At 36.5% G+C, this 17,058-nt stretch overlaps 1 long non-coding RNA gene across 1 annotated transcript in view; it reads right to left on the reverse strand.

Moving 5' to 3' along the window:
* LOC148950482 (uncharacterized) overlaps positions 1–12,846 on the reverse strand; it is a 53,396-nt gene extending 40,550 nt beyond the window's left edge. The window contains exon 1 of the long non-coding RNA XR_016141981.1: positions 12,772–12,846. This is a non-coding gene — a long non-coding RNA (uncharacterized LOC148950482). The remainder of the gene's footprint in view (positions 1–12,771) is intronic.
* Positions 12,847–17,058: the final 4,212 nt, after the last annotated feature.

Consider the following 17,058-nt stretch of genomic DNA (forward strand, 5'->3'; position numbering starts at 1 on the left):
ATGATCCCCAGGTCCACCTCATGATCACAGTAACTTCGGAGGGTGTTCATTCGATCAGAAATTGAGAATTCTAGTCCTTTTTTGGTACTTGTCTAGAATCCAGTAAACACGCGAGAAAGACTGCATCGAGAAAAATCCAGATGTCACATGAAAAACGGGTTTTCCCTGCCTTGTGAGGTGTTGCTCACTCCGTGACAAAGATTTAAACTTTATTTTGTTGGGGTTGAAGGGGCAAAAAAAGGTGCCTAAGCTAGGTTACGTATTTAATATATGCTATGCTTTATCCCCACTTTCACCCCATAATGTGCAAACATATATCCCAAATTTGTTCATAAACTATTATATTTCCATCCTATTTTGCTTTATTTCCGTAGCATTAACGAAACTTCACTTCTCGCGTGGTTTCTGGATTCTAGACAAGTAAATTTTTTTATAATCGAAGTGATTGGAGACCAACCAGCCGCGGGGAGGTATTTTCTGCGGGGAGGGGGTTGGGTAATTTTCCGGGGGGGCATTTTCCACGGAAGGGTATTTTCCACGAGGGGGAGTAATTTCCGAAGGGTGTTGTTTGGGGGGTATTTCAGCAGGGGGGTAGGGGTATTTTCCGAGGGGGTAAACGCTGGCTCCCGAAAAAACACCCTGAGCCATGGATATTCTACTTTTAACATCTTCACTGCTCCCACCGTCTTTACTAATAATTCTACCAAGGTAAGTCAAGCTGTCCACTTGATCAACATATTGGTTACCCAACATCACCTTTTCATCTTCACTTATTCCAGGCAACTTAACCTTCTTAACATTAATTGGTACTTTTTAATTATTTGAAACACACTTAAGAAGTGAAGTACGGTTAATCCTAATTTAATACACCAATATATGATGATCTAATTATTTAAAACCAACTTATGAAAACTACGACAAACAGTTGCCACGAGGAACGCATTATATTAAATACCTAACCTCTCGTAACCCCTAACTGCCTCTATATATTAATTAAATAAAAAAACAGGTTTTCTTAACTGAAAGTAAGCAACGACGCTAAAACTCAAAACGAACAGAAATTATTCCGTATATGAAAGGGGCTGTCCCCTCCTCAACGCCTCGCTCTTTACGCTAAAGTTTTTTATTTTTTTTTAAATAGAGTTGTGAGGAAGTCAAACTTTAGCGTAAAGAGCAAGGCGTTGAGGAGGGGACAGCCCCTTTCACATACGGAATAATTTATGTTCGTTTTAATTTTTAACGTCGTTCCTTACTTTCAGTTAAAAAAAACTTGTTTTTTTTATTTAATTTTTGAACGCTTTTGAATTAATGCAGGTTTTGATTTTGGTGCATCGTACATGAATAACTAAAAAAAAATTGCATATTAATTTTACTTTTATTTGGTTAAATGGGTTTCTCGAAACTTGTTTAATTTTATTTACGAACGTTTTTATTAGTAATAAACATACGTAACTTACGAATTAACTTGCGTAACGAACTTCTATATTCATATATTTTTAATACATATATTAGGGGGTTCGCCCCCTAATCAATACCTTGCTCTTTAAGCTAAAGTTCGAATTTCGTTCCAATTCTTCAAAAATGACCACTTAATCACAATGGCCGTTAATTAGAATAAATAGCTCTTATGAAAGTACTAAAAAATCTTTGGCTTAAAGAGCGAGGTATTGACTAGGGGGTGAACCCTATCATATACGTAATATTTTCTTTTTGTTTTAAGTTTTGATGTTTCTGCTTACTTTCAGTTGAAAAACTTGTTTTCTTTTATTTAATTTCTGATTTTTTTTAAATAATGATGGGAAATCCGGCGTCCCCTTCATAGCAACATCTCTTCACCCATGAAAACTTCCTTCATGTAAAGATCCTCCCACATAACCCCTGACTCCCCCCCCCCCCCCACTACCAGAAAAAAAACCTGAAAACGTCTGTATACTTCCCAATAACCATTACTATATGTTAACATTGGGTAAAGTTCATAGCTTACAACCCTCCCTCCAAGGACTTCGGGGGATTAAGTCATCCTAAAAGACATAGCTATCATACTTTCGACAATACTGAACAGAATGGCTATCTCAAAATTTTGATCGGGTGACTTTGGGAAAAAAATGAGCGTGGGAGGGGGCCTAGTTGCCCTCCATTTTTTGGTCACTTAAAAAGGGCACTAGAACTTTTAATTTACGTTCCAATGAGCCCTCCCAGGATATTATAGGACCACTGGGTCGATACGATCACCCCTGGGGAAAAAAAAATAATAAAATAAAATAAACACGCATCCGTGATCTTTCTTCTGGCAAAAAATGCAAAATTCCACATTTTTGTAGATAGAAGCTTGAAACCTCCACAGTAGGGTTCTCTGATACGCTGAATATGATGGTGTGATTTTCATTAAGGTTCCATAACTTATTAGGGGGTCTTTCACCCTTTTTTCGAAAATCAGCAAAATTTTCTCAGGCGCCTAACTTTTGACGAGTAGGACTAAACTTGATGAAACTTATATATTTGAAATCAACATTAAAATCTGATTCTTTCGGTGTATTTATTGGTATCAAAATTCTGTTTTCTAGAGTTTCGGTTACCATTGGGCCGGGTCGCTCCTTACTTACAGTTCGTTACCACGAACTGTTTGATTATTTAGTTAAAATATATCTACATTTCTTGCTCAAATCAAGCGAATTGTAATCGATTGCTGAGATTGCTGGTTTTCTCAGATCTTAGAGAGCAAAATTCTTGAGTGTGTTCCGAATAATTACAAGTACCCATTAATTTTCAAGCCTATTCTAGCACCCTGAACTCCCAAAGCCTCTATAAGGTCATTCATTTTGCTCATACTTTCATCTAGGATACTTAAGTCATCAGTGTTATCATCAGTGTTAAGTCATCAGCAGTGTTATTCTCGTACATAGCACTAATAACTTTAATGTAATAACATTGCTAAAGCTCTTCTATCAACAGAATCGAATGCTTGCTCACAATCTATAAAACTGAGTAGTAAAGGTGTTTGATAACTCAGGCACTTCTCAATTATTAACTTGAGAGTGAAAATTTGGTCGACACATCCTCTACTCTTACTAAAACCGCACTGTTCTTCTCTTAAAACTTTGGCTACAGCGTCCATCAGTCTAAAAAGTATCATATTACTAAGTAATTTGCTACCAACAGAAACTAGACTAATTGCCTCGATAATTATCACACTCTCTATCATGTTTTAATTAAGGTTTTCCTTAAATCGCTAGGTAATTCCCCTTTTTCAAAAATCATATTCATAATCTTTAGTAACTTATTTCGAACCTCAGAGTCACCATATTTAAGAAATGCATTTACCACACTATCAGCACCCGGGGCCTTATTATTTTTGAATGCTTTTAGTAATGACACTAATTCTTCCTCACAAAACAAATCTTCCTTCACCTCGAAGGTATCACAGACTTTTATATCTTTTCCTGCAGCTCTTCTGGTTTAGCACACTCTGAAAATGTTTTGCCCATTTCTTTTTTACTCTTCCCTTATCACTAATTGTGGCCGCATTGCTATTTTTAACTGGGACAAGTCCGGGTACTGTTGTATTATCTGTAACACACGCGAGAAGTGAAGTTTGATTAATGCTTATGAAATAAAACAAAATAGCATAAAAATATAATAGCTTAGGAAAAAATTTTGATTATATATTTACACATGAGGGGGTGGGGGTAAAGCATAGCATATATTGAATACGCAAGGTAACTTAATCTAGGTACTTTTTTGCCTCTGAACCCCAACAAAACAAAGTTTAAATATTGTAAACGCAGTGATGAATCACTGTTTGCAAACTTCAGCACAGGAATTGTCCGTTGACAGAAACCTGTTTGACTAGTTTCTTTGACATGTTCGCTGTACAATATCGCGCGTGTTTTACAGATAATGCAACAGTACCCAAGTCCAGATTGACTACTCCCTCTCAATTTATTAACATGTCAATAAAATATTTTATTATTATGCCGTTTAGCTCCGTCTTCCAGATCCTCGGCAATTTGAGCCACGGTCTCCACTTCATACCACCTAAGTTCATATTTTGATGCCTAGCTGCGTTCCTAACTTTCTTCCCTAACTTTTTTGTGGGCACAGTATTCATTAAAACCCCTTTTTTATAAATAAATAAAAAAAACTGTCAATGATTACTATCATATTAACAGTTAAGTCGGATCATTTCCATTCTATGAAAATAACCGATTCCGTCGCTTACACTATCATGTTGAGAAAAGCATTTGTCTTCCAAAGCGAACACGTGCTATCATGATAATGTAATAGCGACATGCTTTATCATGTTCTTTTTAAAGAATTGCATCATTTCTGAGCAAAGAGCTTTCAACACTGCTTGTCAGAACTTGATTCTGAAACTTGAGTCTAATAAGGGGCTAGACACCTCATACCAATGTATCCCGATTTAAAAACAGAAGATAAACTTAAATTGATTTTAATCATAGTATATTGCCAGGTCTAGCATAAATTAATTTTAAGAAAAATATTAAAGATTCAGTTGTGTCAATCCGCCAAAAAAAACAGAAGGGGGCAAAATGTATTTAAAAATCTAGGGGGGGGGATTCTGAGTTTTTATATTTCAATGAAAATAACAAAAAAAAATTCCGATATGTATGAATACACCACGAGTTATCAACAATAATTTTCAAAACTTGATTCAAGTCTAACAAGCTACACGAAATACTTAATTATCCTGATTTTGAACTATACAGGGCTACGTCGGCACCCATAAGGGGGGTGGGATTGGCAAGGGGGCACCAGCCCCATCCTGGCTGAATGATGCTGCCATATTTTTATTTTTTTTGTTTTGAGATTTCTATTATATAGAATTAAAAGTGCCAATTAGACCAGGTAAGCCCCCCCCCCCTGGAATTCAGCTTAAGGGTGCCCAAGGAGGGCTAGACAAAAAAATGGAGCTGGTTCCATACAGATCATATTATTTTGTTGAAAATAAATTGAATATAAAAATTTATAAGCAGTAATAAATGAAATATAGATCAGGCAGTTGTACAAGCTTGCTACACATAGAAACTCTAAGCATGAGAATCTATAGGTGGTTGCAATATTAGGGAACTAATCTTAACACAAGACGAATTATCAATATAACTAGTAATGAACCAAAAAAAAACGTGTTTAACCAAAAGTGAAGACAATTTGTACCAGCTTTCACATCTTTCAATCTCCTTCTCTCCCCTAATTTAGAATTTGAGGTTAACTTGACCCCCTCCCCAGCTATCCCTGAAAGTTTCAACTCTATCCCCAATCCATTCCCGAGACATATTGTATAATTTAAAAACTCGGGTGCACATAGCACCCGTCGCCAAAAACTCCAGACATCCGATAAAAATTCACATACAACTGTTTCGTTCACAATTGTCAAGAGGTCCAACAAATTTGTCTCCAGAGATGATGCAACCCCACAGTCCTTGGGACGAAATGATGCAGTCCAGAGATGATGCAGTCCTTGGGACGAAATCTATAAATCGTAAGTTGCCCTTTGTTCACAAATAGGTTTTATAGTAGTAAAGAGGGAGGGGCATATTTGAAGTGAATATCCATTTAGCTAAACACTTTTAGAAACTATTTTCTGAGCCAAAGCATGTTTTTTGTTTGGGGGGCCTGGAAATAGGTCAAAACTTTTTTGTTCTTAATGAGTTGTATTGCTAGTGAGCTCTTGCGAATCATTCCCAAGGCTAAGATTCTCAGAGTCCCCCCCCCAGAGTTTCTTGATATACTTAGATACACGAGTCGTTTACAGAGTACACCCATGAGAAAAACTAGGAGTCTTGGCCTAGAGAACGATACTTAAAATCTCCTAGCTGATCGGACAACCAACACCAAATATGGCCGTTCTTTCTGCTAAAATCCAACTGCGAACAATGTGTTGTTACATAAATAAGGGTCATTGCTTTCTGGGCTTTAAGGGTGATGTCATCCCCAGAGGAATACTTATTAGACCTTTCGACCTTTTGAGCAAAATGACTGTCTCAAGAATTTGATCCACTATCACGGGGGAGGGAGGGGGTCACGACGGAGTCAGGGGACAGAAAAGGGAACGGGAGAGAGACTGGTTGCCTCTAATCAATGTCGGCCCTTGAACAGGACTTTTGAACTTTCCATTCTAATCGAATGAGCCCCTCGCAATTTCTACATATGAAACTTCCATTACAAAGTGGCCGGGAGAAAATAATTGTTGGCCCTTTTCTGGCCCTTTGTCGGTCCCCGTCTTTAGGGAATTCAATATTTGTCGATTTTCTCTTCTCCAGTGCAGTCTCCTTAGCCCATGTACATAAAGAATATGAGTTTGAAGGTGATTGGTGAAAAATATTTTTGGCTTTTTTTTAGGAGGGTAACGTACTTTCAAAAAAAAATTCTATACATTCATTTAGTTCCAAATAGACCCTAAAAAAAACGATCCCTGTTTTAAAAGGAAAATTAAATTTGTTATGCAAATAAACACATTATTAAAGTTGTTGCAGGGGTGAACTTTCAGAGATTACGCTCAGAGTCACATGCATGAATTTTCATAAATAAAACTCGGAGACAACCAAAAGCGTAAGCACGATACGCTGATAATCAGCTGTAACAAAACAATGTTCAACATTTTTAGAACTGAGTCAGAGTGGAGGAGGTTTTTAGTGTAGACCACAGTATATAAATTATATATAAATTATACTGTATCTTTATACTGTCGCGTAGAGAAAGGTCTCTGCGTCAAAAGATGGCATTATTAGGGAAAAATAAATTTTCAATTCGAAAATATGCTCCTTTGCTTTCACAGTTTTTTTTTTTTTTTCACAATAGATACCCAGAAATGGCATATTTTATATAAAATAAAACAGTTTGATTTTAAATCAACGATCTTTCAGTACAGTAGTGGACACACACGGTTTTTTGGGGGACAGAGGGGGCACCTGCCCCGGGCACGGTAATTTTAGGGGTGCAAAATTTGAAAATTTGAGGGGTGCAAAACGTTATTTCGCGTGTTTGTTTGAACGATATAGCAACCTAGTTAATTATTAAGTAAGTTATTTTTTTAATGTAAAGTTAAGACGTTATCCTATCAAGGGGGTATCCAGAGGGGGGGGGGGAGGTATTGCATTTAAATGATAATACCTTAAATTTTTTTATTGAAAGCAGGGATGCCAAAAAGTTAAATTTTTTTAAATTTAAAGCAGAGACGGTATCCTATCAAGGTGGTAATTTTTGTGAGCATTTGGAAATCAAAGCTTAAACTCAATAACTGATACTAAGTCTCCTAACACGTCTCCTTTGATTAAAAGTGACGAACTAGGAAGAAAATCTCAACATCTTCCTGGAGCTACTTCAGTCTGTATATTATTTCATTTAATTACATTTAAAATGGATGAGCTTTTCAATTTTTACCTAAGCAAATTGCTGGCACTTCATTTTTATTCATACCGAATAAACCATTAAGTGTTTTTTGTTTCTTTGTAATTGAAGTGTTCTCATGTGAATTGTTCATCATGTGTTTTTCAATTTGATAAATTTAATCCTTTTAGATGTAGTTTATAATTTATCTGATATTAGTTATTTATGAGTTTATAATTTGGATTGAATCCCCAAAAGAAAAAATGAATAATATCCAAAAGAGTAGCCAAAAGCAATAAAAAAAGCAGCAGTTCAGCCTTAGCCGACATGACATATATTCTATAAAGAAGCCAAAAAAAACTTTAAAATGTATTTTTTTTAATTGTTATTAAAAACCAGTTTTTAATACAAGGAAGGCTTTTTAGGAATCCAAAAGAGCAAAAAAAAACAATCAATATCAAAGTCGCCCATTTCAACTGTTCTAAAAGTGAAAAAACAGATATTGGTAAAGGGCAATATGAAAAACTTAAGCTTCTAAGTTCAAACTTATATTCAAAGTTTTTACCTAGATAACTGATGAATTTTGTGATACGATATTTTCCATACGATGCAGCCAGAAAAAAAAAATCATTACAGGGATACGGTTGTTTGCTTAGGCAAAGTTAGAACGCTGCCGCTGCTATATTTTTTTTTTAGTGGAAAAAATTTATAAGTTTTTATGTTTATTAATAGTTAATAGCTTCGAAATCACCAGTTAGGACCAAACTGCATAAGAAAAGTGCAAAGTTTTAACTTCATACCCAAAACCGTTCCCAATATATTTCAGATCTGCCATTTCGATAATGTGAACCCACATGGTGCTTTTCAATATGCCTCTCCCCCCTCCAACAAGTAAAAATTTGAAACCAACTTGACCCTCCAAAACTCCTTGAAAGTTTCAAACCGATCCCTAAGCCGTTCTCGAAATGTTTCATCCTTTTGATCCAGAGGGCGAACCTGAAAGTTTTGAGCCAATTAAAAGCCCAACATCATACAAGGTCCCACATTTTTATTACATCACTCCTCTCTCTCTCTCTCCCTCTCTCTCCCTCCCTCTCTCTCACTCTCTCTCGCTCTCTCTCCCTCTCTCTCTCTCTCTCTCTCTCCCTCTCTCTCTCTCTCTCTCCCTCTCTCTCTCTCTCTCTCTCTCTCTCTCTCTCTCTCTCTCTCTCTCTCTCTCTCTCTCTCTCTCTCTCTCTCTCTCTCTCTCTCTCTCTCTCTCTCTCTCTCTCTCTCTCTCTCTCTCTCTCTCTCTCTCTCTCTCTCTCTCCGGATATTCTTTTTATTTTCCCATGTAACTTAACGCCATCTAAACTTAATTTGTCTGAAGTTTAGCCTCAATTGAATATTTTTAAATATGCCTATGCTTTTAAATAAGATTTCGGCTAGTGGGTAAATTTTAAGAAAAAACTCGCAAACCTGAAAGAAATTTTAAATCTCGTGTTTACTACATAAGCACGGAGATACACACAGTCATATACACATAGGATATATTGAAAATGTTTTTGTTCAATTTCTGGCATAGAGTTTTTGTATGTTTGGCTAATAATTATTTGAGTTTGGGATGGCTTGTAGATTTTGAAAGAAAACTGTTTTTTTTTGTTTTTTTTTAAAAGATCAAATTTAACAATCCATATCTGCTAGCTAAGTTCAGGGGAAAAAAAGATAGAAACGTAGCTTTTTAGTTTTGGAATTAGCTTCTTTGTTTGCTTTTGACTTGTTTTGGCTATGCTTCACATTTTTGTGTTCAAAAACTTAGTCTACGTTTTGGATAGCTTCGTTTAACAAAAGAGCGATATTTAACGAAGGGTAGCTAGGTTTTACGAAGAGTATATGATGCGACGACAAACTTTTCGCTCATAAATCAAGGGTGCCCAGTCCCCTATCGTCTTCACTTTTATAGATTATGAAAAAGTGTTTGATTCTGAACATGAAAAAGATTGGTACTTGTATGATATTAAATAAAAAAAACAGTTTTTTTGAACTGAAAGTAAGTTAAATACCCGTAATAAGCTTCTCCATGAGCTCCATGAGAAAGAGAGAGAGAAAAAAAAGGTATGTCAACGCTGGACATGGTAAATAAAACATATATAATATAAATGGGCATTGTCGTGGGCAGTACAATACCGCTGCCTAAGTAAAGAACGACGTTTACAAAATGTATTATTTATTCATTTTAGAGTTTTTTCTTAGATCAGGGCATTTCGTATCGAAGAAGTAGTCATAGAAACTCCGAAAAGGACTCATTTGCTTGAAATTGGAACTTTTAGTGCCATTTTTAATAGCCGAAAGTGATTGAAAGGCAACTAACAACCCTTCCACGCCCACCATTTTCCCAAACACATCCAATCAAAATTTCGATATATTAATTTTGTTTGCCGCTGTTAAAATTTTTTTAAATTTTTTCTTGGGGGATTACCCCCCCCCCCCTAGGTCCCTGGGTTGTAAGTTATGCCCTGGGGGCATATAAGGCTTTTGTAGAAAGCTTTGTCGTAGAAACTTCAAAAAGGGCTCATTCGATTGAAAATTGAAAGGGCTAATGCCTGTTTTAATAGTCGAAATTGATTGGAGAGAAACTAACCCACCTCTCACGCCCACCAATTCCCCAAACAAACCCAATCAAAATTTTGAGATCGCTATTTTGTTCAACGTAGTTGCAAGTTTTGAAAATTCGGTATTTGAGAATGACATTTGCCCCATAGTCCTCAGGGCAAGGGTTTTAAGTTACCTCCTGGTGTATATAAAATATGTATAGAAAGCGGTGTCGTAGGAAGGTCAAAAAGGGCTCATTCAATCAAAAATTGAAAAGACTATGGGCCTTTTTAATAGTCAAAAGTTATTGGACGGCAACTAACCTCCCTCTCAAGCCAACCATTTTCCCAAACACATCCAATCAAAATTTTAAGATTGTCATTTTGTTCAAAGTACATAAAAGGTCCGGAAAATATGTCTTTGAGGATGACACTCCCTCAAAGGTCCTCAGGGCAAGAGTTGTAAATTATGCCCAGGGGGAACATTAGATTTCTTATAGAAAGTTTTGATTTTACCCCCCCCCCCGGAGTAAAATCTTGGGGGGGGGGGGGAGCGTGTGACAAAACTAACCATAAGTCTATTAATAAAAAGGTGAAAAACAGAAAAAAACAAGGAATGAGGGCGCCAGGAAAAATATTGGGGGAACCCGGGGTCCCCCGCCCGCTGGATGTGCCAGTGGTCCCACCACTCTGTTGGTCCCAGATATTGTAATAGAATTCAGTCTGATAAACCAATAATCCCGGGTTCCCCCAAGATTTTTTCTGGCGCCCTCATTCCTTGTTTTTTTTCTGTTTTTCACCTTTTTATTAATAGACTTTTGGTTAATTTTGTCACACTCTCCCCCCCCAGAGATTTTACTCTAGATCTACCCTTCGACGGGATGCATCATCAAAAAAGAAAATACGACACTGGGAAAGAAGCATATAATAAGCCATTTATGGTAGGCTACTACTTTGTTGGTTGAGCATATTTCCTTCTAAAGTGACCAACGACTATATATCTACCCAAAATTGTTGAAATAAATTAGAATCGTCCCTAGAACTATTTGCCCTGATGTATCTTCTTGCTAAGATTCAAAATTATTATTTAAATTCAGCCATCTTTTGAACACCTTTCGCTTTCTTCTCACTAATAGCCAGAATTAGTAACACATTATAAATTCACAATTAACCATTTTTTTAATATTATTTCTTTAGAAAAGTTTTCATAATAATTTCTGAGCTAAAGTGTTATCCAATCTTCAGTGACGTAACGGCTGACCCGCAATAAGCGGGCTGAGAGAAAAATCAATATATCAGCCCGGATTTAAGACGATTCTTTGTCCTTGAAAGCTGAGACGCTATTAAGATATTATTTCTTCAAAATAAAGCTTTTTATGAATTTAGCATCGTTACGACAAATTGTTAATGGTGCAAACTGGCAGGGGCGAATTTCGAGCATTTTATTGAGGGGAAGAGGCATGGGATATATAATATTTTTTCTCCACATTATTGGTGGGACAACTGCAACCCCCCTAAATGACGTCCATGCAGACTGATGCACTAAATCTAAAGGAAATCAGGCATTCTTTTTGGAAAAGGGGGGAGGGGACTCCGGATCAATCTTTCTTTGTCCTCAAACGATGAAGACAGGCACACAGGATTATTTTTGAGTGGGAGTTAAATTACGAAAAAAAACGGTGAGTCTCGTACTGGATAATCTGAATAAAAAGTGCATAGAGTCCCAGAAAATCTATGACTATCGAAGGTGGCCCTTTGTACATTCTGGGCTATAAAGATACTAGTTTCGTTGATTCCTTTCTTCAAACTACTACTACTAACAACTCACCGCAGCACCAAGCTTGAGGTCAACACAGCAACGCACGCTTCTCCTCCATCCCAAACTGTTCAGAGCCTCCTTTTTTACACCCGCCCATGAAGTTCCTATTTCCTTTAAATCTTTCTTCATGAGGTCCTCCCATCCCAGACGAGGACGACCTGCTTTCCGTTTAGCCCTAGACGGTTGGCCGAAAGAACAATCTTCGGCAATCCGTCATCCTTCATCCGCACAACGTGCCCTAGCCACCTCAACCTTTCTTTCATTATAGCCCTAGAGAGCAGTATTGAACCACATTTTTCGTATAGCCGATCGTTTGAAATACGGTCAGTCAGCCGGGTGCCCAGAACAATCCTAAGCAATTTCTCTGGAAAACATCTAGCAATTCTTCATCCGCCTTTCGGAGCACCCACGCTTCAGAGCCATATTTGACCACTGTCATCACTGTAGCTTCTAATATTCTAATCTTAGTTTGCAGACTTATCTTCCTAAGTTCCTATTCTTCCAAACTTTTTTTGGTAAATTTTTACCAAATCATATTATTGACTTACAAATAATGTGAATATACCATTCGATGCCTTGTTTTATGCTGATTACGAATGTAATAATTATTTTTGTCGGAAATAGATTTTAGCACCCCCCCCCCCTATAGCGGCCAATTCCGTGTATATATTTGCCCGTTTGGGTTGGGGGGTTGGTTAAGGGGGGGGGCTAAAATTCATTTCCGACAAAAAATGATTATTATATTCGTAATAAGCATAAAAAAGGCATCTAATGGTATATTCACTTTACTTGTTACTCAATAACCTCTAAAACTTCATCCATTTTGCTCCCACTTTCATCTAGGATGCTTAAAATATCAGTATAATCCAAGTCCAGGAGACTTTTTCCTCGCCATTTGATTCCGTGGTCTCCCATTGTCTTTCCTGTGATCCTCAAAACAAAGTCCATCAAAATAATCCATAAAAAGGGGGATAGAACACAACCTTGCTTAACTCCTGATTTAATACAAAACCAGCTGCTAACCTCTTTTCCTACCTTAACCGCAGCAGTGTTATTCTCGTACACAGCACTAATCGCTTTAATGCATTTTCCTGTTATACCATATACCATACAAAGAAAAAACCTTTACTAAAGCTCTTCTATCAACTGCATCGTTACATCGTTACAAGTATTGTAAATAGCGTGGACAGGTGCACTGAGCCTAAGGGTGAAAGGGAATTGGCATTTTTTCTACATGCGGAGGAATTCCGATTTTTTTTTGGTCCAATCAGGCACGTACACAGGATTTATTTTGGCAGCGTTGCTGAGTTTGACTTATTTTAATTTCTGTTTGTTTTGGGTTTCTTTCAATTATTGATACTGATTTGTGGTAGTTGTATGATCGGCAGATTATTTGATTTCCTCAAAGAATTTCCAGTAGTTTAAACTACATTGAACTAAATGGCCATATTAGAATGTTGATCAGAAATGTTTGGGGAAATGGTGGGCGAGTGGGAAGGGGGGATTCTTGCTCTGATTACTTTTGATTATAAAAAGGGCAATAGCCTTCTCAATTTCCAATCGAAACAGCCCTATTTGAATTTTTTACGACAAAACTTTCAATATGACATTATATGCCACTAGGGTATAACTTACAACCTTAGCCCTAAGGGCAGTTGAGGGTTGTCATACTCAAACACATAATTTTCGGACTCTTCAACTACGTTCAACAAAATTTCTATATCAAAATGTGATCGGAAGTGTTTAGGGAAATGATGGGTATTGGGTCATTCACCCTCCTATCGCTTTTGACTATTAATACGGGTACTAGCCCTGTCATTTCCCAGTTGAATAAGTCCTTTTTGAAGATTCTACGACAAAACTTTCTGTAAGAAATCTAATGTTCCCCCAGGGCATAATTTACAACCCTTGCCCTGAGGACTTTTGGAGGGAGTGTCATCCTCAAAGACATATTTTCCGGACCTTTTATGTACGTTGAACAAAATGACAATCTTAAAATTTTGATTGGATGTATTTGGGAAAATGGTTGGCGTGAGAGAGAGGTTAGTTGCCGTCCAATAACTTTTGACTATTAAAAAGGCCCATAGCCTTTTCAGTTTTTGATTGAATTAGCCCTTTTTGACGTTCCTACGACACCGCTTTCTATGCTTATATTATATACCCCAGGAGGTAACTTACAACCCTTGCCCTGAGGACTGTGGGGGAATTGTCATTCTCAAAGACTGAATTTTCAAAACTTGCCACTATGTTGAACAAAATAGCTATCTCAAAATTTTTATTGGGTTTGTTTGGGGAATTGGTGGGCGTGAGAGGGGGGTTAGTTTCTCTCCAATCAATTTCGACTATTAAAACAGGCATTAGCCCTTTCAATTGTCAATCGAATGAGCCCTTTTTGAAGTTTCTACGACAACGCTTACTACAAAAACCGTATATACCCCCAGGCCATAACTTCCAACCCTGGCCCTGAGGGCCCAGGGGGGGGGGTAATTCTCAAAGAAAAAATTTAAAAAACTTTCAACTACGTCAAATAAAATGACTATCTCAAAATTTTGGATTGGATGTGTTTGGGAAAATGGTGGGCGTGGAAGGGGTGTTAGTTGCCTTCCAATCACTTTTGGCTATTAAAAATGGCACAAACACTTCCAATTTTCAAGCAAATGAGTACTTTTCGGAGTTTCTAAGACTACTTCTTCGATACGAAATGCCCTGGTCTTAAAGAAAAAACCCTAAAATAAATAAATAATACATTCTGTCAACATCGTTGTTTACTTAGGCAGCGGTATTGCACTGCCCACGACAATGTGCTTTATTTCCCATGTCCAGCGTTGATATACCTTTTTTTTTTCTCTCTCTCTCTCATGGAGCTCATGGAGAAGCTTATTACGTGTATGAACCAAATTGGGAAATGGACTAGAGCTAACAAACTGAGGTTAAAGAACAATAAATCACAGTTTCTAGTTTACGGAAGAAACCCCAATTACTATCCATGGATTAATGAGCTTAGATTTGTTGATACTTCAATCCAGCGACTAAAGACTGTCAAGTACCTTGGTGTCCTGATAGATGAATTTTTATGTTATAAACCCCATATAGAGTTGTTAAGTAGTAAGATTGCAAGGAATATTGGGATTATGAGAAAGCTGAAGAAATTTTTCCCCTATGATGTAATAAGGTCTTTGTATTTTTCTACTGTCCACCCGTACCTTTTGTACTGTAATGTCGTTTGGTCGAGTACTTTCCCGACACATCTACTTCCGCTTCGTGCGATGCAGAACTCAGCTATAAGAGTGCTTTGTGGTGATAAAAAAGGTGCATCAGTGAGAAGAAGATATTTTGAACGACATATTTTGCCTTTACACGCAATTTATAAATTTTATTCAGTTTTGTTTTTGTTTAAGCATGAGCGTGGATTATTGCCACAATGTTTCGGTCAAATGTTCGTGGCTGGATGTAATGTCCATGAATACTCAACCAGAACAGCATCCCAGATGAGACGACCACAGGCTTCAACTCGAAGATCATTCTTCTCTATCCGTCATGTGGGACCAGTTTTTTATAATAGTTTACCAAATGAATTATTAGTTGATGAAAATATTGCTAGTTTTAGGAGTAGGTTCAAATTTCTGGGTTTTGGTGAGTATAATATTTTTTTAGCGATTTTCTCTTGAGTGGTCTCTCAGTTGTATTTTGGTTATTTTTATTGTGGTTGTGTGAGGGTGGTAGTGAGAGAACGGTGATAATTAGTTATGGTTTGTTTTTTTTTATTTTAAGGGCTGGACTAAGTTGGAGGAGGTTGTGCCGTGCTTTTTTCTCTCTTTCTTTCCTTTTTTTATTTATTTATTGATTTACGTAAGTCGAGTAAGAGATTCCATTTCTACAAGGCCCCCGTACCAAACAGGTTTTTCTGGTAGGTATTCTATTCTAGAGGTCATTACATCTTTACCAAGAGATTTGTTTTCTGGTAGGTATAATCTGGTTTGGTAGGTACAATCTGGTTAGGTGGGTATAATCACATTGCCTATTCAAAGGTAGCCTGCAATTTAAACTGTATCAATTATTTTATTCCAGTTTTTCTAAAACCAGTATTGTCTATAACTTAATTTACGTAGGTTAAACGTAGGTTCCGATGGTTAAGAAAGCGTAACAGGTAATTAAAGTATGAGGAATGGGATGTTGTTGAAATTGTTGGATTTTAAGTTGAAAATTGTGACGTAAAAATAACTCAGTTATTTGCTTGCGTGTATAGGAATTCCCATGTTATTTGCTTGTCTGTATTTTGTGTTAAATAAGTAGTTTTTGTATCTTTTAAAAGAGCTTTAAGGGGTTTGAGAGACTCAATTTTTGTGTTGTCATTTAAAACGAAATGTTTATGTTAAATAAGTAGTTTTTGTATCTTTTAAAAGAGCTTTAAGGGGTTTGAGAGACTCAGTTGCCTGATTCCGTGTGGTTTTTGTTTACTTGGTGGTCATTTACAACGAAATTTTTATGTTAAATAAGTAGTTTTTGTATGTTTTAAAAGAGCTTTAAGGGGTTTGAGAGACTCAGTTGCCTGATTCCGTGTGGTTTTTGTTTACTTGGTGGTCTTTAAAAACGAGATTTTTTTGTTAAATAAGTAGTTTTTGTATCTTTTAAAAGAGCTTTAAGGGGTTTGAGAGACTCATTTGCCTATTTCCGTGAGGTTTTTGTTTACTTGGTGGTCTTTAAAAACGAAATTTTTTTGTTAAATAAGTAGTTTTTGTATGTTTTAAAAGAGCTTTACGGGGTTTGAGAGACTCAGTTGCCTGATTCCGTGTGGTTTTTCTTTATTTGATGGTCATTAAAAACGAAATTTTTATGTTAAATAAGTAGTTTTTGTATATTTTAAAATAGATTTACGGGGTTTGAGAGACTCAGTTGCCTGAGTCCGTGTGGTTTTTGTTTAAGAGGTGGAAGTTTAAAAAGTTATGTAGTTTGAGTTAACTTTTTTGTTTTAAATTTAATAATATAATAACAGTGTTATATATAATAAGTTGCCTGATTCCGTGTGGTTTTTTTTTACTTTGTGGTCATTTAAAACGCAATTTTTATGTTTAATAAGTATTTTTTGTATCTTTTAAAAGAGCTTTAAGGGGTTTGAGAGACTCAGTTGCCTGATTCTTTGTGGTTTTTTTTTACTTGGTGGTAATTTACAACGAATTTTTTATGTTAAAAAATTATGTTTTGTATATTTTAAAATAGCTTTATTGGGATTCAGTGAATCAGTTGCCTTTTTTCATGAGTTTTTTGTTTAATTGGTGTTCGTTTAAAACGAGATTTTTTTGTTCAATTATTAGTTTTTTTACA

The sequence above is a fragment of the Artemia sp. Qi Xiang Cuo genome, chromosome 7 (assembly GCF_049724085.1).
Source record: "Artemia sp. Qi Xiang Cuo chromosome 7, ASM4972408v1, whole genome shotgun sequence".
NCBI classification, from domain to species: Eukaryota; Metazoa; Arthropoda; class Branchiopoda; order Anostraca; family Artemiidae; genus Artemia; species Artemia sp. Qi Xiang Cuo.